We start from the raw sequence: 22,004 nt of genomic DNA on the forward strand, positions 1-22,004 counted from the left end.
CTCACCAGCAGGATCTGGCGGACCCGACCTGGAGCCTCCCTCCCCAGGCCTCCCGCACACGCCGACACGCCCTGGCTAGGCCTGGCCCGGCCCGACCCTGCCCTGCCTAAGCGCGGGTGCCCCTTACCTGAAACCCTCCCTCCCCACACCTTGGCCCCCGCCGCTGCCTTCCCCGGTGCCCCCGCCGCCGCGCGAGGTACAGGCGGGGCGGGGGCGGCTCAGCAGCGCGGACGGCGGGGTGCTGCTGCGGGCCGGGGGACGGTCCGGGTGAACGGCGGGGGCCCGGGGGCGTCCCGCTCCATTCTCCCCTCACACACACACACACAGGAAATAACACGGGGTCAGCTGACCCCCGCCAGCCAATAGCGGCGGGCGCTGGGGAGCAGCGCGCGCCAGCGGGGACGGCGCGAGGCGGCGGGACCCGGCCGGGCGAGGGAGCGAAGGGAAAGGGAGCGAAGGGAGGGGGAGCGCCGCGCGCGCGCCGGCGCGGGCCCGAGCCCACATGTATGTGTGTGTGTGTGTGTGCCTGCGCGCGCGCGGCAGCGGGCGCGGGGGAGGCGGCTCCGTCGCGGCCCCCGCCCCTACCCTCCTACCACGCGCCGGCTTAAAGGGGCCGCGCGCCACCGCCGCTGCGCTGGGGGGGACGGCGGAGGGCGGCAGCATCAGCAGGTCCCTCCCCTGGAGGAAACAGTTTTAAACCGGAGCGGGGTAGATTTAAGTTAGATATAAGGCAGTTCTTTGCAATTGCCATTCCCCAGCCCCTGCATCCGCCTCGTCGGGCACCAAGCCCCGCGCCCGGCGGCTCTTCAGGGCGAAGGCGGCGCAGCCGCCGCCGGGTGAGGGAAGTCGGCGCATCCCACTAGAAGCAGAGCAAGGCTGGGAGCCAGGCCCCCTTCCGCCTTTTTCAGGCAAAGGACCGGGGCACTTTCCATTTCGGTCTTCTCATGCATCAATACCTCCTCTCTTCCCACCCCCCCAGTTATTTTAAGAACCGAATTTATTCCGTTCGGCCACTCCCCACCGTCCAGCCTCCTCCCTGGCAGAAGGCAGGCAGCTGAGGCCGGCGCCGGAGGGTTCCCGGTGACGCCCGGAGTTCCGCAGCACATCCTGAGCCGGCGGTCAGGACGCACGCCGGGTCTAGGCAGGCCCCGAACCGGCGGTGCCTTAGCGGAGGCGCGGGGAGCTCGGGACACAACATGGAGGCTGAGGGCGGCTCGGTACGCCGTGCCCGGCTCGAGGTACCGGCGGTGCGCGGGCTCGCCTCCCCGCCGCCGCACGCCCGGCTCGATCGCCGCGGTGCTCCCACAGTCCGTTGCCCCTTAGACAATTAGAAACAGCACTCCCAGTCCTCCCCCGTCCCCCCTCAGTCTTTAACTGGGGAGTCCACCATGGGTAGTTGCACTTCTGCACCGGAGGAACGAGTCATCTTTTTTTTTTAAGAACAGACACTAGTTTTTTGGGTTTAATTTCGGAGAGTGAGGGGGCACGCAGACTGGTGGAGGGGGCAGCTTGAGAGCAAGGATGCAGCACCTGTCAAATCATCATCTCCTCCACTTAAGCCTGCATACCAGCAAAGGCAGCTCTGCATCACACTACAGTTCCCTCCATCTGCCACTCAGAGCGTTTCACGTGAAAAGGCAGGAGCCTGGCAGCCTGAGAAGCTTTAAGTGCTGGGCAGAGAAAACTCGAGCATCATTTAAAACTTGCTTTGCCAGGAACTTCACTGAGCAGATAATGGCAGTTTCCAATAGCCACCCTGTTAACCAAGCTTTGTTCCCCAGATCCTCTACAAGCCTTACCCTGAAAGAAGGCCCTTGCTTACAGCTCATCTCAAAAAGCAATGATCTGCTTAGGACTGTGTTGTAAGCACAGCCAGTTGACAGCTCCACTGATGGCTCCCCCACAGGTGACTTGCTCTTCATGAAAAATAAATACAAACCACTGTGTCTCGTTCCACACATTATCTATCAAAAAATAGTTTGGAGATGGCTGAAAATATGTCCAGGTAACACTGCAAAGATGGCAATAGTCTGGGGGGGGGGGGGAAATAGTGCAGATAACAATTACACATGCTCCTACCATTTGTCTTTCACGGTAACAATCTGTGGGTGTTGGGAACTCTCAAGCTGCCTGCCAGGCAACTGTGCAGCACTCAGGAAGAACTTGCCGGCTCTCTGCTCCTCTTTGGACTCAAAAGGTGATGGCTCCTTTCAGCGGCAAGTCTTCTGCTGTGATCTAGGCATTCTCTCCTCTAGATGAGATTACTGCAATATGCTCTGCACTGGATACCTGGGAATTGCAGCTGGAGCACAGAGTGGCTGCCTTCCTGCGTGCTCTCGCAGTACATATGCCCCTGCTCTCCTCAGCACTTGCTGCCCATTCGCAAAGGCATGCAGGAGGTGGAGGTCATCGCTTCCCTCGCCTGGAGAAGAGGCTCCAACAGCACATTCACTGTCACAAACCCTGAGGTTGCTCCAGTCACAGACAGCCTTAATCTTGTTGACTGCCACGGCATGCTAAGAGCTTGGTTGGAGCAGCATTTCCTCTGGGGACCCAGGGCTGTGAAAAAAAGCTGTAGTGGGGTGGGGGAACTCGATAAGGTTTTTAGAATTTGATTTTTCCATTATCTGTTGTCTTATTTGGAAACAAAATGTCACTTGAGGTCAATCCTTTATGTAGATTTATAAGGTAAGAGTGTTTAGAGCACTCTTAAATTACACTTACCTTAAGATAAACCTCTTTTGTGTACACATGAGAACGTAACTTACTTACATATAACCTTGTCATAGTTCTTGTTTTACCTGACATCCAAAATTAGCTTGCATCATGAATAGTAGAAGTTTTGTTAAATGCTCAAAAAGGCACTACAAAGCTACATGGACAACTCACATTGACAAGTCAAATATTTCTCAAAGGACCAAAAGTGAGTGCATCTGCCTACTTAAACACCTGTATCGCTAGTCTGCTGCAACGTAGTAGCATTTCCTACCTCTGCTAATGATGACCTGGAAGTATTACAAGGGAAGTAATCCTTGATATCAGTACAGGCTGGGGGGGATGATGAGATTGAGAGCAGCCCTGCAGAAAAGGACTTGGGGGTACTGGTGGATGAGAAGCTGGACATGCAACAATAAGCACTTGCGCCCAGAAGGCAAATTACATCCTGGGTTGCACCAAAAGAAGCATGGCCAGCAGATAGAAAGAGGTGATTCTGCCACTCTACTCTGGTGAGACCTCACCTGGAGTACTGTGTCCAGCTGTAGGACACCCAGCACAAGAAGGACATAGACCTGCTGGAGCAGGTCCAAAGGAGGACCACAAAGATGATCAGTGTACTGGAGCACCTCTCCTACAAGGACAGGCTAAGAGAATTGGGGATGTTCAGCCTGAAGAAGAGAAGGCTCTGGGGAGATGTTATAACTACATTTCAATATCTGAAGGGGGCCTACACACAGGCTGGAGAGAGACTGTTTAGAAGGGCTTGTAGTGACAGGACAAGGGGCAATGGTTTGAAACTGGAACAGGGTAGATTTAGGTTGGACTTAAGGAGGATGTTCTTTACAGTGAGAGTGGTGAAATACTGGGATAGATTGCCCAGAGACGTGGTGGAGGCCCCATGCCTGGAAACATTCAAGATCAGACTTGAGGTGGCCTTGGGCAGCCTGATCTAGCTGGAGGTGTCCCTGCTGACTGCAGGGGGGCAGGACAAGAAGACCTTTGAGGGTCCCTTCTAACCCAATGCAATCTGTGAATCTTTGAAAGCACGACAGGAGCTGCTTTTTGAAGTATTTAAAAGCTCAAAGCTACACAACTGACTTTAAAGGATGAAATGGAAGTTTTTAAAAGATGAAATGAAGTTAAAAAACCCCTCATGATGTAAAAGGCAGGCAACTGCCACTGCTACCCTATTTGTCAGCTGTTGCACTACAGCAGGTACCCCTGGTAATGCACAGAACCAGAACAAAGTTTCCACCACTACAGTAGTTAAATGGCATAGAAAGCAGAGACACCATACCCTTTACAGCTTTTGAAGTGATGTATCAGGCTTTAACATACAACCTCACCCAGTTTAATGGAGAATTCAATTACCTCAGAAACTAATTTTTGGCTGTCTGCAGACTCTGGATGAAAAACTGCTGTCATTAGTACACCTTGTTCATATCACTGAGTTTTTCTTTGCCACTGAACACTTCACTTTCTTTCCAAAAAAAGAGAAAAAAAAGGAGGAAAAAGAAAGGGAAAAGAAATAAGAAATTCAACAATTCAACCTCCTGCCCTGGCCATTCAGTGCCAAGTACTTAACCACCATCAGTTACACCAAAAAAATTCATTAGAAATAAAACCCTGTCAGGACTAACGAAGAAAGTAACTCCTTCACGCTGCCAGGGCTCTAAGCCGGCAAACACCAGATCAGGGCAGGAATCTAACATCCATGCAAGCAGTCCTAGGGTAAAGCCATCACTATATATGCTACTGTTACACTTGCAACCTATAAGCAAATCATCCTTCAGTTCTGAGAAGGAAAAAACAAATAGCCAGGGATTTAAGGTCAGAAGTGGTTACTTATCAAAACAAATCCGTAAAGGATCAATTGCTAACCACTGCAACAAACTAAACAGGCCTGTATGTAAATTTCCAGCAAACAGATTCCATCATCAAAGAGTAAGCACTATGAATTGAGCAGATGTGCTACACCACTGTCATAAGAAAAGATTGAAGTCTCTGCTTTCAGTGCAAGAAAATCAGTTCAGCAGTAATTGCTCAGGAGGCACTATGGTACTACCAGAACAGATAGCTTCTGAGTCCTACCCATTTCCTCCCAGACACCCTCCCCCCACCTCCTAATCGAAGTGCTTCTGAGGATAGAGGCACAAACAAGGCAGAGTGAGGCAGGAAAATGGCCTCAAGACTTGGCATCATCCTCTGTAATGGATGGATGAGAGATTATGGGCAACAAAGTCCCCTAAGTAGCCCTCAGGGTTAGTGCCATTGCTCCTACCAGTGCTGCCACATGCAAGCAGCACTGACTCTCCTACTGCACATGAACTCTGCAACAGCAGAAGCAAAAGAAAAAAGCTTCCCCCCCCAACATCTTGTGCCTTAATGCAAGGCTTACCTTGCACATCCCTTTCTCCTCTCCCACAGATCCCAGACACAAAAGGTCCTCCTAACCACAAGGGGACTGCCAAATAGAGAGTCGTCCTCTGTGTTTGAGGTCACCACTTCTGATCTAGCCGTAATTCAGTAATCACTCAGTTTATGTGGCTCTCCAGAAGCATACATTAGCAGCTTGTGGGGGGGAGAAATGGAAGCATGACACCGTTCCTGACCTCAACCACCTCTCACCTCCACACACCCTCTGAGCTCCCTCTGCCTAGAATGGGGAAGAACAGAGAGCGATGCAGCTTGGGGGAATGGAGAAGGAATCTGCAGACAGCATATGCTGGGAAGGCTCTGAGTGCCCCAGTGTATGTCAGAAGAAAGATAATTTCTGAATGCAGCTGTTGGGGTCCTCTGAGAGATGTCATCTTCTTTACAAAAGATTTCCTTACTGATGAAAAGCACTGAACTAGCAGCACCAGGAAGCTGAAATCTCCACAGAGTCAGGCATGCAGATTTCTCACAGGCACGGCATCTGTCCCCTCCAAGTATTACCCTCATCCTAATCCTTTCCCCTGTTACACAATTTCATGTCATGCACAGGCTCACCACTGCACTTTTATGGCTTTCATCTAGAGGCACTTAGATGCTATGGGAATGGGCATTAGAGACTAGCTTGAAGATAGATAACACAAAAGATGACAGCAAGATCGGGCACCTACAGGTCACACAACCAGGGACTGAAACTTATATTCACGGTGGGACAGCTACATCTTTAAGCAAGTGCAGCGCAAGGGCAGCTTAGCCTGTGTCTCTTTCTCCAAGAAAGACATCAGTATGGTTGCACTCATTAGCATTTCCTACCTCTCTTCCTATCTAGCCCCAGGATTTCCCCTACCTTCCTCCTATTTCTTTTACACTTACTTCAGATGAAGTGTTACATCTGACCCTACAGAAGGGAGAAGCAGTATCAGATGCCTCCCAAGGAACTGCAGCAAAGATGGAGAGGGTTCTCCTCTCATTAATTCACCAATGTTGAACTTTTCCCCTTAAGACAGCCAAAGGATCTATCTGCTTCTTGGGAAGTATTCTGGATGAGCACAGACTCTCAACACACTGACTGTCATATCCTGGGTGCATCACTCAGAACTGGCTCTCCTCCAGACACAAGAAGCACCTCTGTAAGCCACAGTGTAAGTCCTACAGCCTAATGCCTGCAACAGAGCAACAACTGGATTGAAAGACTTTGGAGCATCTCAAAGGAAGGAAAATGATAGAACAGCTGAAGCTAGGTATGCTGAATCATAGAAGCAGAAAAATTACAGCACCTGAATGTGAGACAATTCTGCTCCATCTTTTAATGCCACAGCACTTCTGTCCTCTCATCTTCCTGTTATAAGGAGCTGATTAGTGAAAATGAGATCTTTGTGTCTTAAGATCTGTTCAGCTTCTGCCTATTCCTTTTACCTCCTGGTAAAAAGCTGCTTCTGGAAGAATCAGTTGCTGTGCAAGTGGTTGTGACGGTGCAGACAAAAGAAACTGAATCTGCTAAAAAAAACCCCAAGCCAACCCAAACCAACAAACAACAGAAGCTGGACTTTTGAGGAAAAGCCAATTGCATTTCCATGCATATGTCCAAAGTAATAAAGGTGGAAATTAAAATAGAAAGCCACACAAATACGATTCCCTAGCAAGGCTGTCTCCAGCAAGGCAGAAAAGGCCATCAATAAATCTTCATTATCTCAATTGCTGAACATATCTAAATAAAAGGAGAAATTCAAATATTGGAAGAGCTCCTCTTTTTAAATGGTCTTACACAAAACAAACTCTGTCCTGCCTGAACCTGTTTTACAGAAAAGGATTTTTAAACTTTTGTCTCAGCATTCTGCTGGCCTTTCACAGAGGTTTCATTTTGCTGGTGGTTTTTTTTCCCCCCTCTGCCTACAGGGAAGTGGGAATTTCCAGGCTTAACAAGCTTCAATCCCCATGACACACAGTCCCAAATTTTAGAGGCAACTAAGATTTTGATTCTTATTTGGCTCCCTGTTGGTTTCCTCCCTGATGCATGCAATAGCTGTTTTGAATCTCAGCTGTTCCAACAGGAGTGGTAAAAAAAAGGTCCCCAAAGGAACAGCATTAGTTCTTCCAGTCACCTTGCTGCTACTGCACTCCAGAACTCAGGCACATGAAATAGCACACGAGAAAAGGTCACAGCAGCAAGAGGCCAAAGCACGGGGCATCCAACTGAACCAAAACCAAGAGGTCTTCTACATTATTCTAGTAAGAAGGCTGTAGTAGTTATCTAAGGATCCACCAAAGATAGATGTTGCATGAAATCTCATTAACTTCTTGTCACAGAAACTGACTTCTGCTTTCTGTTACACACTGTGATGTTCTCCAGTCCTGATTCATCAGAGAGACTGGCTTATTAAAAAATATTTTTAAAGTTCCACCACAGTTTACTTCTGTATCTCCTATTGCTAAAAAACCCAGGAGAAACTCCTCCCCACCCCCCCCAGCTTCAAACACAATCACATCAACTATTTTGTATCAGAAGACTCATAAAAATACATTAAATGCTCAAACCTTCTAATTGTACTTTTCAAAAGACATTAATGAATGTCTCATTTCAGGGCTCTGCATTGCTTTGAAGCCACACTTAAAATCTAAGTCAGGATTGGGTTACATGAGAGCATACACACCTCATGAGGTGCTGCAGCACCTCATGGAGGTGCTGGAACGTGTCCAGAGAAGGGCCATGAGGATGATCAGAGGGCTGGAGCACCTCTCCTATGAGGACAGACTGAAGGAGTTGGGGCTGTTCAGTCTGCAGAAGAGAAGGCTCCGAGGTGACCTAATTGTGGCCTTCCAGTATCTGAAGGGGGCCTACAGGAAGGCTGGGGAGGGACTTCTCAGGATCTTGGTACTTGGGGTACTTGGTGCCATGGGTTAGTTGTTTGGGTGGGTTGGATTGGTTGATGGGTTGGACACGATCATCTTGAAGGTCTCTTCCAACCTGGTTTGGTTTATTTTGGTTTATTCTAAATCTCAGGTAGTGATAGGACTAGGGGGAATGGAATGAAGCTGGAGGGGGGGAGATTCAGGCTGGATGTGAGGAGGAGGTTCTTCACCATGAGAGTGGTGAAACCCTGGAATGGGTTGTCCAGGGAGGTGGTTGAGGCCCCGTCCCTGGAGGTGTTTAAGCCCAGGCTGGACGAGGCTCTGGCCAGCCTGATCTAGTGTGGGGTGTCCCTGCCCATGGCAGGGGGGATTGGAACTAGATGATCCTTGTGGTCCCTTCCAACCCTGACTGATAGTATGACACTATGACTTTAAACAAAAGTTGGGGAAAGAAGATTATTTTTATTCCCACCACCTAACCCAAATGATGACAATGCCTTGAAAGCTATCAGATGACAGAGGGAACTATCCTGGGTTAAGAAAATCATCATTTAACTCTGTAAATACTGGACAGACCTGTCTCTAGAAAATCCAAGGCACACAGGAAAATTTTAGTAACTTGCTTTGCTTCAGGATTTGTGGGACTCATTTAGTTACCTACTGAAGTTCAAATTAACAAATCCTCTGCTTCTATATTGGGGTTTTCGCCATCCCTCTTGAAGAGGTTATCTCCAGCGGCTGGGAATCCTGCTGGCCCTCACATTTGTCCTGAGAAGCGATTTTAGGACTGAAGGCTTCCCAATTAACTTTTCTGTAAATGTGCTCAGAGTAATTAGGCCTTAACAAAACGCTGTCAGCTCAATCATGGCTCTGAAAACGAGGTAGGCAGCTCTTCTTAGGACATCACCAGTGAGCACAGAAACAAGAACAGAAGCCTCAAGAAGCACAATTCATTTCAACCTACCAACTCAATTAAGTATTCACCTGTTTTGTCAAGTTTTAGAAAGAGCCCAAATTCACATATTAAACAAAAAGCTGTCCTAACTCAGAACTGCAGCATTTGGAGGGTGGAAGGGGGGGCCAGCAGTCCTCAAGGTGTTTCCTCAATAACCCTGGCTGAACCGTGCTCTAATGAAGAAATGTTCCTTACCTCTGCGGAGACAAAGCATTTCACCAGAAGTGAAATTTCATACTCCCTCAGGTACCTGCCCACAGTTCAGAGATCTGCCCATGCAGGCCAAGTCTTTCCACAGCAGGGAGCATGAGGTGGGAGAAGGGATGCCTACTCTTCTCCTCAACTACCAATGCTTCAGACTCTTACAGTAATTCATTCCACAGGCTGAAGATCAAGGTGTCGGCTTATTGCTAATATTGATGAAAAAGGGTAGTCACCCTATTTATAATCAGCTAGCATTATCTCATCTTGAGCAACAGCAAGTCAGCAGCTAGCCTTAGGTGATAAGTAGGGGGTTTCCTTAACAGTCCTCTTCATTGAGATTGAAGAGATGCTTAAAAAAAAAAAAAATAGGGAAAAAACCAGTGGTGGTCACAAGAAAAGGTGAATATTGGAACAGAGCGGGGGGGAGCAAACCAATTAACACTTTCAGCTTGTTCCACTTCACTGCTGACTGAACATTCTCCTCTGATACAAACATTGCCTGCCTATAGCTTTTTGAGAGACCCTTGCACATCCTCACTGATTACTTCCCCTACTCAGAGAGACAGACTGTCCTTTACCCTAAATGCTTTTATCCTCTTGATGAGGTCTCTTACCCAGCTGGATCCTGCCTTCTTCTCCCACTGCAATCTCTGAGCCCAAGAGAAGACACCTGGGGACCTTCCACTTTGCTTAGGAAAGAGATTTAATCTTTTCATATCCTAGCATGGGGCTGAAGTGATGCATGCTTTTCCCCTCCCTGAACACCTATGGTTACAGTCCTGGGTGACAGATGTCCCCAGCCAAAGAGAAATCAAAGGAAAGGGTTTTCTCCACTGTTTTCTGCACTTTCAGGAGTCATTTAAAAGCAGAGGTAGGTAAGGAACTGAGGAAGACCCCATAGGGAACAATCCTGCTGTACCCAGACAAGATGATGAGGGCTTAAAGTCTCCTTTATACCTAATCTGGGCTAAATCACATCCTCAAGGTCCTCTGCCTTCAGTTTTTCAGGGCATACCTTGCTCATGGCCCTCTACCTTGCTGGCTCACATGCCACATGCAGTTCCACCTGGTCATTCACCACTTCTCTCCCTAGGACTAGAGGCCCCCAGAGGTACAAAGGAGAACCCTTTGATGGGTCATTTGGCTTCATCCTTCAAGGGAGCTTCGATGTGATTCACAGGTTCACTTCCCAGCCAAGCCTGCAAGCCAACAGACAGCACTCAGCAGAGATAATGATTTTTATCTTCAAAGTGCTTTACAAACTAACAAATCCTTGCTTCCCCTCTGAGAGAAGAAAGAAAAGGGGGGGTGAGGGGGGAATAACCCTAAACATCCCCGCTGTTATGGAGCAGAGATGCAAATAACACCAAAAGTCCTTTCATGTCAAAGCAGGGGCAGAGGAGAGCAGTCCTGCTGTGCAGCAGTGCTTTGGGGTTGTGGATTTGATTTTTATACCAGAAACCTGGATTCAAATTCTGTTTCCAATCTCTGTGGACGGTACAGTAGAGCAGAGGTTCTCAACCCATGGCCAGCAGGTCCCTTCCTGAGGGCTGTGGAATAGGGAGTCTGAGATTCGGGCAGCAGCGTCTTCCAAGAATTCACTTGCCTGTTCAGACTGCAAAAGTGCTGCACAATTAATTATACATCTGTGCTACAAAAGATCAGCTCTGTAACTGCAGGGGGTGCTATTCATCAGCCTTGAAAGGCATTGGCAAAAGACAGCCAGGGTCCAGTAGTTGAAATAAGGAAATAAATAACTACAAAAGGAGGATGCGCTCTGGGTCGTTAGGAGTGAAGTGCAGCGGCGGGACCCGAGTGACCTGGGAGCAGAGAGGAGCCCGGAGCTGGAAGGGATGTGGCACTTTGCCCAGGAGCTTCACGACCCAGAGCAGCGCAGAAGCCACCGGTCATCGCGGTGAGGTGCGTAGGCAGAGCGCTGGCGGCAAGGCGCCTGCCTGACACCTGCGTGCACTTTTCCTTCCTCAGCCCTCCCCTTTCGAGGAGGCAACAAAACACCACAATCCCAGCACCAAGAGTCCAGTCCGGAGCGGCTTCACCTCAGAGGCGAATTCAGAAGGACCTCCTTTCCATCATCCCTTTCTTTTGAAGCCCCCCTGCTTTCCTAGAGTGGGTATTTAGCAAGTACAAATATACCACAACATTAGGCATCCTTCCACTGTCACTCTCCACTATCCTTCCTCCTCCAGACACACACACTAACACAAAATGACGGCTTCCTCAACAGACTGAATGAGCAAAGACCTCGCGCTGATCCTTAATTGTCTACGCTTTACTCTCTCACTCCAGTCATATTATATCACAAAACTCAAAGCAGCCCACCCACTGCCCCCCGTCTTTGTCCAAAATCTCCAGCGAACGTTAAATTTGACATAGGAGGAAAAAAAAAATAATAATACTGAAAAAAAAAATGCTGAAGAAGAAGGGAGGGGCAAGCTAAACCCCCCTTTTCCTCCTCCCCTTTTTTATTTTTCTTCCCTTTTTTTCCCCCCTCTTTTTCTTTAGGTTGCTCTTTGCTGGTGCACCCACACTGCCATTGTGCGGTTGGCAGTTAAAAAAAAAACAACAAACCAAAAACCAAACAAGCAAAAAAAAACAACAACAACAACCCACCCCAAAAAAAAAAACACCAACCAAAAAAACCAGCCAGCCCACATCCCCACCCCCACCCCGCCACCCCCCCTCCAAAAAAAAAAAGGAGATATTAAAGACGAAATCAGATCTCATAGCCCTTGAGAATATGACCCTGAGGCCCTGCCCTTCTCCCTCTTGCTGTATACCCACGCATGACGGGGAAATGGCAGGCCCCCACCCCATCCACCCCCGTGCTACTCTCAACCTGCAGAGCGAGAAAAAAATGATTAAAAACGCATCCAAAACCAAAACAAAATAAAAAAAAAAGACCCAAGCCATCGTCGACGAGAGATACAAGGGGAAGGCTGGGGGGGTGGGGAGAGCCACCCCCGCACATGCATAAACCCCATAACCCATTTATGTCGGTCTCGGAGCAGGAGCCAGACTGCAGCGAGCAGCCAACAGCTGGGGCCTTTGAAAAGGGACACGGCGAGCGGCTGCCCGTGGCTCCGGCTGCCCCCCCGCCGCCACACCGCCCCGCCGCCCTCCGGCCCAGCCCTCGCCGCCCACCCCCCACGCGTCCCCCGCCGCGGGCACCCCGGGCGGGCACGGCGGCGTCACTGGGGCGGGTGACAGGCGCAGGGCGCCGCAGACACACGGCCGCCGCCGCACGCGTGGTCGGCGAGAGCTGGCCTCTGCAGGGCAATTTTCCACTCTCAACTTTCGGCGAGAGGAGGAAGAGGGAGATAAAGCCCATTTACTGTACCTTTCTGGCATCTTTCTCAGCTTTCCCTGCTGCTTCTCCCCACCCCCTTCCGATTTATCTCAGCTACTGGTTTTATAAAGCGAGAGGGTGGAGGGGGGGAAGGGGGGGAGGGAAGAGGTGGGGGCTTTTTTTTTTTCCTCTTCTCTCAGCCCCGTCTGCACCTTCTGCCTGAGCCCGCCGTGAAGTCACAAGGCTGAGTCTCTGACATCACAGAGAGCCCACAAACGCCGGATTGTGACTTCACTGCAGGGTAGAACAGGGAGGAATAGGAGAGGGGAGGGGAAAAGGCTTATTCAAACACATATCTGCAGTAGTAACAAAGGGAACTCAGGAAATGGCTGGCCAAGAAAATGGCTTTTTCTTTTTTTATATAAAACATACTCTCTTTTCTTGTTGTGGGTTTCGGTGGGGTTTTTTTCCCTAAATAAAGTTTGTGACCACGACAAAAACACCTTTTAACAGCGGTCTGGGCAGAGAGACAGCGAGCGCCAGCCCAGGCGCCATCCTCCAGCACAACTCAGGCTCCTGCAGCCCTTTTGGGACAGAGCCACTCGCCGCAGCCGCGCTGGACCCACGGGGCTGGAGCGAGAGGTGCTGGGGTGGAAATCGAGGGTGACCGGTGACCACGGAAGAGGCTCGGGGCGGGGGGGGTGAGGGGGGGTTTACGGAGGAAAAGGACTGAGGGGAAAGGAGCTAAAGAGGAGGATGCTGCAGGTCATGCCTGGGATGCGCCACGGAGGCAGGCAGTAAGGGCCACCGGGCAAGCAGGGCTACCACGTCAGCGGAGCTCGGTGACAAGGGGTCTGGGAGCCGCGGGCTGGGCTGAGGGAAGGCTGAGCAACGTGCATTTGGGGCTTTATTTCCCCATCTGCAGAGCCAAAAGCACTTTCAAACTCTAACTAGAGTAAAAGAGGTATTAAAGGTCAGTGTTAAAGTAACAGATTTGTATGTGAGGCCTAAGTAAGGCAACAGGGTTAAAGGGGTGAGGCTTACAGTTCCATACCTTGTTTTTAAGTTTTAAGTGCCCTGGGGAAGGGCAGGGAGGCTGGGATAGGTGACAGAAAGGCCAGGAGACTTTCATGTACTCCCAGCACAAGGCAATGCTTGGATGTTGCTCTGGGAGCAAAAGCTGACAAAACAGACTTCTACAGTCATGTCTGAAATAAACCCTGAAAGAAAGGAGCGGGGGAGGCAGGGTTATTAAGTAGCTATTGGCTTAATATGACCTGGAAATCTGTAAGGTTTTTGGGGGGGGTTGTTATTATTTCTTCATCTGGAGGACTGTTTTTTAACATGAATATTGTGAAATTTAACACAACCTCAAAGATGTTGGTAAATAAACCAAATTTCTTACAAATACCTGTTAAAATGGAATTACTGTTTTTTTTTCTCCTCTTGAAGCAAGGAAGCTCTAACACTTGCACTGTGCTAATCATGCCTGAAGGCCAGGAATTCAGAGGGATAAGCCAAGAGCACAGCCACAGCCAAGTGAAATAAGGGGAAAAAAAAAGTGAAAAAAAAAAAATTAAACTGTGCTAATTGCAGCCAGTGTTGTATTTATAAAGTTATTTGAACTGCAGAGCCAAAGGGGAAACAGCTTGTGCTCCTCACAGTGTGTCCACTCCTCTCTCTAGTCTCCATCCCTGCCCTCACTGAGACCTGCAAAGCATTCCCCACTGCCATGCTGACCTGGAAGGGAGAAGAAAACAGCACCACCATCGCAGCCTGCCCTTCCTGCAACCTGCTGGTGCAGCAGGAGGGAAATCTGTGTGTGGAGAGAGCGAGAAGTGAAGAGGAAACGATCCAGATCTCTGACATGAACTGGCTGGCAGGTATATTCCCAGCCTGCTGCTGCGGGACAGCAGGAGCACCCCACAAGTGCCCAAAGTGCCCCAGAGGGCTAGCAGCACGCACAGCAGCACCAGAAGCCTACGAGTGGGCAGGGTCAAGAGGTGCTCATCAGAAACTTCTGTACCCCAGCAGCATTCCATGCTTCCAGCATAAAACCCAAGTGGCTCTTCCAGGTGGGAGCTCCTCCATGGCTGAAGCCTCCATTCCTGCACTGATTTTGAATCCCAGCATCTTGGGGCATCACTGCAGTCCTGGCATGGCCATGGCATCAGGGAAGATTTGCTCTGTTGTTTTACAGCTTCTCTGTGCCAGTCCAGCAATAAACATGGATGGAACAGAAAAAAATGAACTCTCCTGCCTCTGCTTGTGTGACAGAAAAACGTACAAATGGCAAGCAGAGAGGTCCCTATCCAATCTCATGTCCTCCAGCAAGCCTTGCTCCTTTTTTGGCCACAACTTTGCTACCTTATTTATACTGTCTGAGTCCCCTTTAATCTTTTTCACTTATGGCGGGGGGTTTTTACCCACCTTGCTGACTGCATGAGAGAAAACTCATTTATGTCACTCCTCTCCTGGGGGGATCTCTCTCAACCTGCCCATGGCAGTGAGGAAACATGGCTACCAGCATGCCAGGAAGGCAAGGAGGTGAAGCAGGGAGAGAGGAAAGCATAAGCATTTTTTGGGAAGCGGAATAAAGAACTGGGGAAGAGGGAGGAATCTAACACGCGCACACCAACCAGCAGAGGCTTGCTCCAACTTGGCCCACGACGCAATTACCTGACTTGGAGGCCAGCCAAGGCTCCCAGGCTAAGTCCCTCTGCACTTGTGCAAAGTGCTGTCAGAGCTGCTGGGACCACAAATAGTCAGGACTTCAGCAGCACATCTCATCCGAAAAGGAGGAAGAAAGAAAAAGAAAGAAAGAAAGAAGGAGGGCAGGGACCGACCGGGCTTTTTTTCCCCACAACTGCGATTGTTTTGTTGATGCGGAAAGGTAATTAAAAAAAGTTCTGATTTCAAACGTGCCACAGAATTCCCAGAGCCCGGAGGCTGCTGCTTAGAGGCAGATTAATCACACTGAATTCTCCATCTAGATATTGCATGCACTCCAAACTCCCACCGCTAATAGCTCTAATATTCTCCTCAGCGTGTGCATGCTGCTGGTGTTATGTTCCAGGAATATTAATTCCCCAACTCAAGCTCCTCTCGCTTGCGCATGTACCCTAAAGGCTTGCTGCCGGGCACCGGGAGATTATGGAAAAGAGAAAACAGGACTAGAAGAGAGCCGAGGTGCAAAGGTACTGGCTGGAACTCCTCAAGGAAAGTCATTAATGTTCTTTGGAATAGCAAGCTGTCCAAATAAAATCTACCTGAAGGCCAAGTTCTTTAAACAAAGACAGCCAACTACACACACACAAGATGGTTGAAATTAAAATGAGCTCCCAGCGCTGGCTTTGTCTTACCTGATCCTACTATCCTGAGACTTGCCCAAAATTTCAGTCCTATTAATTGTGAACTCTGAACTAGGGGGGTTTGTTTGTGTCTTCTGCTGGTGTCTTCCCCCCAGCCCCCTTTGCACCCAGACAAGGTTGCACACATCTGAACTCTTGCTGCCACACATTAGTAACAGTGAAAATACAGCAGGTTGTAGCGCAAGCATCCAAAGAGCAGGTAGCACTTTACATGGTGAGCTCTTTCTACCCCCAGCAGAGCCAACAGGCCTGTAGGTTCATGGTCTAGCTCAAGGTCTTGCTGCACGTCAGGAACCAGAAGGCACATCCCCAGGATCCTTGTGCCACATGGAAAACAGAGAAAGGGAGGACAAAGGCAGGAGAGAAATGTGTATTTTTCCTTTGAATTCAAACAACTGCCGTTCCTAGTGAGCAGTTCAGTGTGTGTGTGATCTGTAGCTATGGCCAAAAGGCCGTCTGCGAAGCTTTAAAACCAATGCACACTTGAAAAGTGCCATGTAAGATGCCTATGATGTCATTTTCAAAGCTGCTAAATGCCCAAAGCTCCTAGTGCCATTCAGCAAAGACTGCAGGGCAGTCACCAGGTCAAAACACAGTTCCCTGAAACCAGCTACGCCAGGACTCCAGCAACCACCATGCAGAAGACACCTCTAAATGGATGGTGCTGGTCATGCTTCCATTTACTAAGATTACTTGCATGACAAGAAGCTGTCGTGGGCATGATTTTCTTTGTCAAGCAGTCAAAATATGTATCTCTGTGTAATATAAATCAGCATGCCTATGTCAGTGCTGGAAAATGAAAGGGAGTTTGCCCATTTGACTGCAGGCATTTCTGATAAGAGCACCAGTATAGTACCTGAGCCATGGGTTTACTTAGATGGGTCTGCACCAGCCCATCAGATGTTTCCAGAACACCTTACCTAACCTAGTATCTGGACTGAAAGCTGTAACACCAGATGCGCACAGGGACAGGTGGTGTCCCTCTCCACTACAACAGCAGGTCGAAGAGAAAAGGCGACATTTTGATGGCTAAATACTTTCCAGAAGGCTGATGGTGGTAGGAGGGAGACGCATTAGAACAGAGACATTTCTGCAGCCTCCTCTGTTTGCTATATATCATGCATGTCTACGATCACACGTGTGCCTTGAACTTTCCGCCGATTCCTTAAACTTGGCTCCTGCTGCAGGGAGGAGGACAGGACGCCTGCATGAGGCCCTTGGGGCTTAGTTCTGCTGTACTGGAAGCCATGGGCTTCTTTCGCTGTGATGAACCAAGGCATCACTCTCTGTAGCCTAGGTGCAAATCTGTGATACTCTTTCTCTCTTTGTATACAAAGAATGAAACAGAGTGAAGCTGACATCTAAACCCTCACTATTGCACGTCTGAGATAACCCTGGTTGGTTTTTTTGGGGGGGGGATTTCAAACTCAAACACAGGAGAAGGGAGAAAGACAGAAGGATTTCAACCCCTGGCAAACCCTGCTGCCAGCCCCCTCACATCTATGAACTCTTACATGGGATGAGGGCTCTTTGCTTTTATCTCCCTGTGCAGCCTATGTCCTCAGCCCTTTGCAAAAACGTTTTGCCCTCTGAAAGGAAAAAAGGTGGGGGGGGTGTAAAGAAAGAGAGTGGAAGCATAGGGGGAGAGTGAGAGCACCAGCCAGAATGCTGTCTGCAGATGTCAATCAGGACTTCAGTCTAGGTCTAACATGCCAGTCCTGCAAAAGGAGGATACATGAATTTTCTAGTTGGATAGTCAGTGTCATCAAACAAGGAAATTGTGAGGTTTGGATTGTAATGCAGTCTCACGTTCAGTAAAAGGGCCTTGCTACAGGGAGATGATGTGGGACTGAGGAGCCTATTCCTAGCACCTTAAAAATTAACATTTCACTACAAATATCCTAAAGAAACGGTCAAAAATAGCACAGCATTTCAGACCAATTGTGCAGAGAACAGTAATATTGGCAAGGGGGAAGTGATTGTAGGTAGAATACTGTCAGGTCTGGGGAAAGATTTCTCTGCATTTTAAAAAATTACATGAAGGAAAATATTCTTGGGAATGAAAAGTCTAATGATTACATGTACATGGAGAGTGTCATCCCTAGCTTGGCGTTTAGCAGAAATCAACTCCCCCATGCCAACACCCTCCCCTCCAGCCACCCACCCTGATATTCTTCTTCACCACTTCCCACCCATTAACCCAGTACCTGCAGTGCAGTGTTCAAGTGGGACTGGCGGAGCTGCTGCCGCTGTCATCTCCTCGGAGCTGGCAGTCACCTGCCAATCTCGCCCCCACTTCCTCCTCCCTCCTGCTCCCCCCCACCCCTCGTCAGTGCCGCTTTCCCTGGGGATAGATCACTCTGCACCCCCCCCGCCCCCCCCCTCCAGCAGCCTGACAAATAACTACTGTTAACTCAATAATATCCCCCTCCAAGGCTTTTTAATTACTAGCCATCCGCAGGGCGCGAGACTTGCGCGCTCAGGGAGAAACGGGCCAGAGAAGGAGGCTAGCAACAGGGGGTCGGAGAGTTTGGGCTGATGCAGGCTTCACGCCTTGTCCTCCATCCACATGGCAGGGCTGGCACAAGCAACCTGCAAACCAACCCCCACGGGATGCTGCCGCCCCAGCAGCGCATGCAGGCACGGGGTGGGTAACGTGCCGCTGTATTTGGGGGGGGGGGGGGGGGGGGGGTTTGGTCCTGCAGGGGCTGATGCAGAAAGCTGCTCTGCAGGACAAGGTGGGGCTCTGCTACACCTGCTGAAGAAGCACCATCCAGGACAGCGTTTGTTTATCCGGCATTTTAAATGGAAAACACAAAAAAGCGGGGGAGGGGAGAGGGGGAAGGAAAATCAGGTGCATTTGTGTCTGTATCTCTTTACCAAATACATCCATTTTTTCATACATGAAAGGCCTTTTTTTTCCTCTTTGCAAGACAATAGTCTTATTTTGCCCCTTTTTTTTTCCCCCCTGAAAATTCATGGATCTGTGGCCCAAAAGGCTTTTGCTTAGCCTTGTATTAAACAGACACGGCTTACCGAACTTTCAAACCACCTCTTCACCTAGTGTTTGTTTGTTCACACCCATTTACACTCCACTGATTTTTAACAGGTCTGAATAAGGCTTATTTTTAAAATAATCAGTTAATGAAGTTTTATCTGAATAGTCATAAGCCTATTAAGGCTTGAGTTGTCCATCGAATCCCCCCTTCCCCCAGAGGTTAAATAAGACCAGAAATCCCTTTGTACTTGAAATAACATGCTGGGAAGAAAAGAAGCAAAGGAGGATAAAAAAGCCCAAGCCCCACATTTGGTCCTTTTTAAACCATAAAAGGAAAAGGGGCATAAATGCAAGTCTTTCCCCCCCTTGCTTCCTTCTTCTTGCCCTCCTTTGTAGGTCACCTTTGCTATGAAGACATTGATGCTTCAAATCTTCATTTGCTTAAATCAAACAGTACATTCAACACCCCAGTCTGTAACTGCTGTACCCGAGGCAGGCAGTGATGACGAAGGAGCATCCACCCAGCCCAGCATCTCAGGATGGACTCTGTGTTGGGCAAGGACTAAGCCCTTCAAAGAAGGAGCAAGGAAGGAGCAAGGCAGGGGGAGCTTCCCTGGGAAGGGGTGAAAGCGGAGCAGGCAGACATATTGTGCTGAGGGATGGCCCAACACCAGCCTCTGCACCCCAGAAAGGGCCAAGGGCAGCATTCAAGAGAAAGAGTGTGGCAGCCGGGGCCTAGAAGCCCTTTGGCAGCTGCCCCTCCACCCCAGGGGAGCATCCTGGCAGGCAAGAGCGCCCCGGCTCCCCTGAAATAAACAGCAGCCTTCCCAATGCTTCATTAAACTAACACAGCTTCCCGCCATTGCCCCGGCAACCGACACAGGCCTCCTGTTTGCCAGCTGGGGGAATTAAATGCAGCCTGGCAGCCAGCCCCCAGATCCTCCGCAGGCTCCCCTTACACTGTCAGAAAGCATCTGCAGGCAGGGGAGGGACCAAGGCGACCCCCAAGGTGCCACCTGATAAGGAAGGAGTCCTACTCGCCTCCAGTCTGGGAAGCTCTATCCCCCAGGGACACCGCCACTGCCATCAGTGCTGGTGCTGTAGGGCAACACAAAGCTGGAGGACTTGCCAAAATGATCCCTGGGGCCTAGAGACAGACTAAATATCCCTCTGGATGGTTCAGTGGCACAAAGGTGGATGCTACTCCCCATTACAGCATCACCTCTGTCCAAATGTGATCTATAGTTTACATTAATTAGCAACATGTTCCTCCTGTTGCCCAGCTGCCAGCCAAGTGAGCGAGTTATATCCTTTTGGCCCTGGTTTTCTTCTTTCCTCTTAAATCATGTACACAGCCAAGTAAGGCTCAGCCCAAGCCCCCTGCTCCCATCACCTCCTCAGTGGATGTGAAAGAGGTGACAGGGGACAAGCTGCCCTGTCCTTCACTGCTTGCCCTTAGAGAAAGTCATCTCGGGAAGAGCTCCAAATGAAAACACTGATGTTGTACCAGCCCTGAGCACATGGACAGCCTCCCAGCCCTTTGCCTGCTCTTGGTCCCTTCGCGTTCAAAATGGGCAGACAGTCCCTTCAGGCAAGGCAGAGATGTCCCTCCACACAGCCTCAGCAGAGGAGCTCATTATGCTGCCCAAATCCCCAAATTAGATCCACTGGGCTGGTGTGGGTGCAGTGTGCCAGCTGCTTCCAGCCCTTTCCTGCTGCCACCACTCCAGGACACCAACACCACAAAGGAAGCTCACCAAATTGGTGAGGAGAGGACAACACCTCACTTCACAACAGCAACAAATAAAGGGGCACTCACTCAGGCATCTGCATCTGTTTTGTCCTGTTTTCCATGACTACTGGCTGTGAGCAGAGGTCTCACGGGGAGGAGCATTAAGTATTTATTCCAGCTCTCAGTTTTGTCAGCTTCTGATGCCATCAACATGTTTCAATTCTGCTTGGAAAACTGCATTGTTTGGTTTGGGTGGTTGTTTTTTTAATCCAGGGATCCCAAAACAACCTTGCAAAGGTACCTCCAAGTTCATCAGCTGTACCCTAGCTTTCCGTAGCTCTGCAGCACACATTTCACAATGAAATTAACTTTGTCCAGAGAGACCCACCCCAGTCCTTCAGTTCTGCCTACAAACAATTTGTGTGCTCTACTCTGCTCTTATTTCATGACAATATTTAGCTTTATGAAATATTACTTAGCTACACTTAGCAGCATTAAGGAGGGGGGGAAAAAGAGGGGGGGGGGAGGGCGTGGGAGGTGGGGAGATAAAGAAATTAGTACATTCCAGATCCTGGCCACTACTCTGCATTGCACAAGGAAGCAGCACATGGAAAACATGGAGCTGTTTACGACACTCTCTAGCCATCTTGCAGGGATGAACGTAAAGGCAGCACATGGGAGCAATGCTAGAAAAATTAGCCAAGAGATCCCACCTCCATGACAGAAGACAGCACTGAGAAAATCTGGAGCAGAGGGAAATAAGGAGCAACAAAATATAATCAAATACCTTCCTTCAGGCCAAAGCTCCCCAAAAGAACTGTTAAAGACTGTGGAAGAGGTGGAGCCTTTGAGATTAAGGGGAAAAGTATGAACACCTTGACAACATCCACTGCAGATGATAATGACAGTGGGAAGCATGTTGCCATAGCTTTGATGTGGGATGCAGAGAAAAGGGGAGACTTTCAGCTACTTGCAGAAGAAAGTGTGAGAGGAAATTGCAAGGCAAAGATGTGCACGTAGACCACCACAGGTAACGGCCATTAGACTGGGAAGCCTGCTTAAAGCTGGAAGCCTGCCAGGGGTCCTGGTTTAACCATGAGTCTCCTAGTTTCTACCTGTGCAGGACTTGGATCTCTCAAAAAATAGCCCATACAAAAATCCCCATGTTTCTAATTCTTAAGCTTTTCTTCAAAGCACTCAGAAGTCAAATCCTGGAGACTTAAAAATCAAAGTCCTTCCCCCAAACAGAGACCAATTTATATTTAAATCTCGTTTCTTTTCAAGGGAGTGGAGAGAGAGGAGACTGACAAGTCCCGAGGCAGAGACACCTGGACTACTCTGTGCCCTGTCCCCACCTCTCCAACTGGGAAGCACTCACAGCCTGCTGTTGCCAAACCCACTTTTATTTTTTTCCATGCACCTTGCTAATTAAACTT

General features: G+C 49.3%; 1 protein-coding gene across 6 annotated transcripts in view; it reads right to left on the reverse strand.

Annotated features, from left to right (window-relative positions):
* The window catches only part of TCF20 (transcription factor 20), a 139,583-nt gene that overhangs the window by 69,758 nt on the left and 47,821 nt on the right, over positions 1 to 22,004 (reverse strand). The window contains exon 1 of one of the 6 annotated variants that reach the window (XM_068142593.1): positions 12,519 to 12,562. The exons of 4 other annotated variants lie outside the window; for them this stretch is intronic. The gene's annotated coding sequence lies outside the window, so the exon portion shown is untranslated. Of the gene's footprint in view, positions 1 to 127; positions 303 to 12,518; positions 12,563 to 22,004 lie in introns of those variants that run through there. One more of the 6 variants, XM_068142592.1, reaches the window with a different exon arrangement.

Source organism: Melanerpes formicivorus, unplaced genomic scaffold (genome assembly GCF_026170545.1).
Source record: "Melanerpes formicivorus ecotype bairdi unplaced genomic scaffold, bMelFor1.0.p_v2 SCAF_8, whole genome shotgun sequence".
Lineage (NCBI taxonomy): Eukaryota > Metazoa > Chordata > Aves > Piciformes > Picidae > Melanerpes > Melanerpes formicivorus.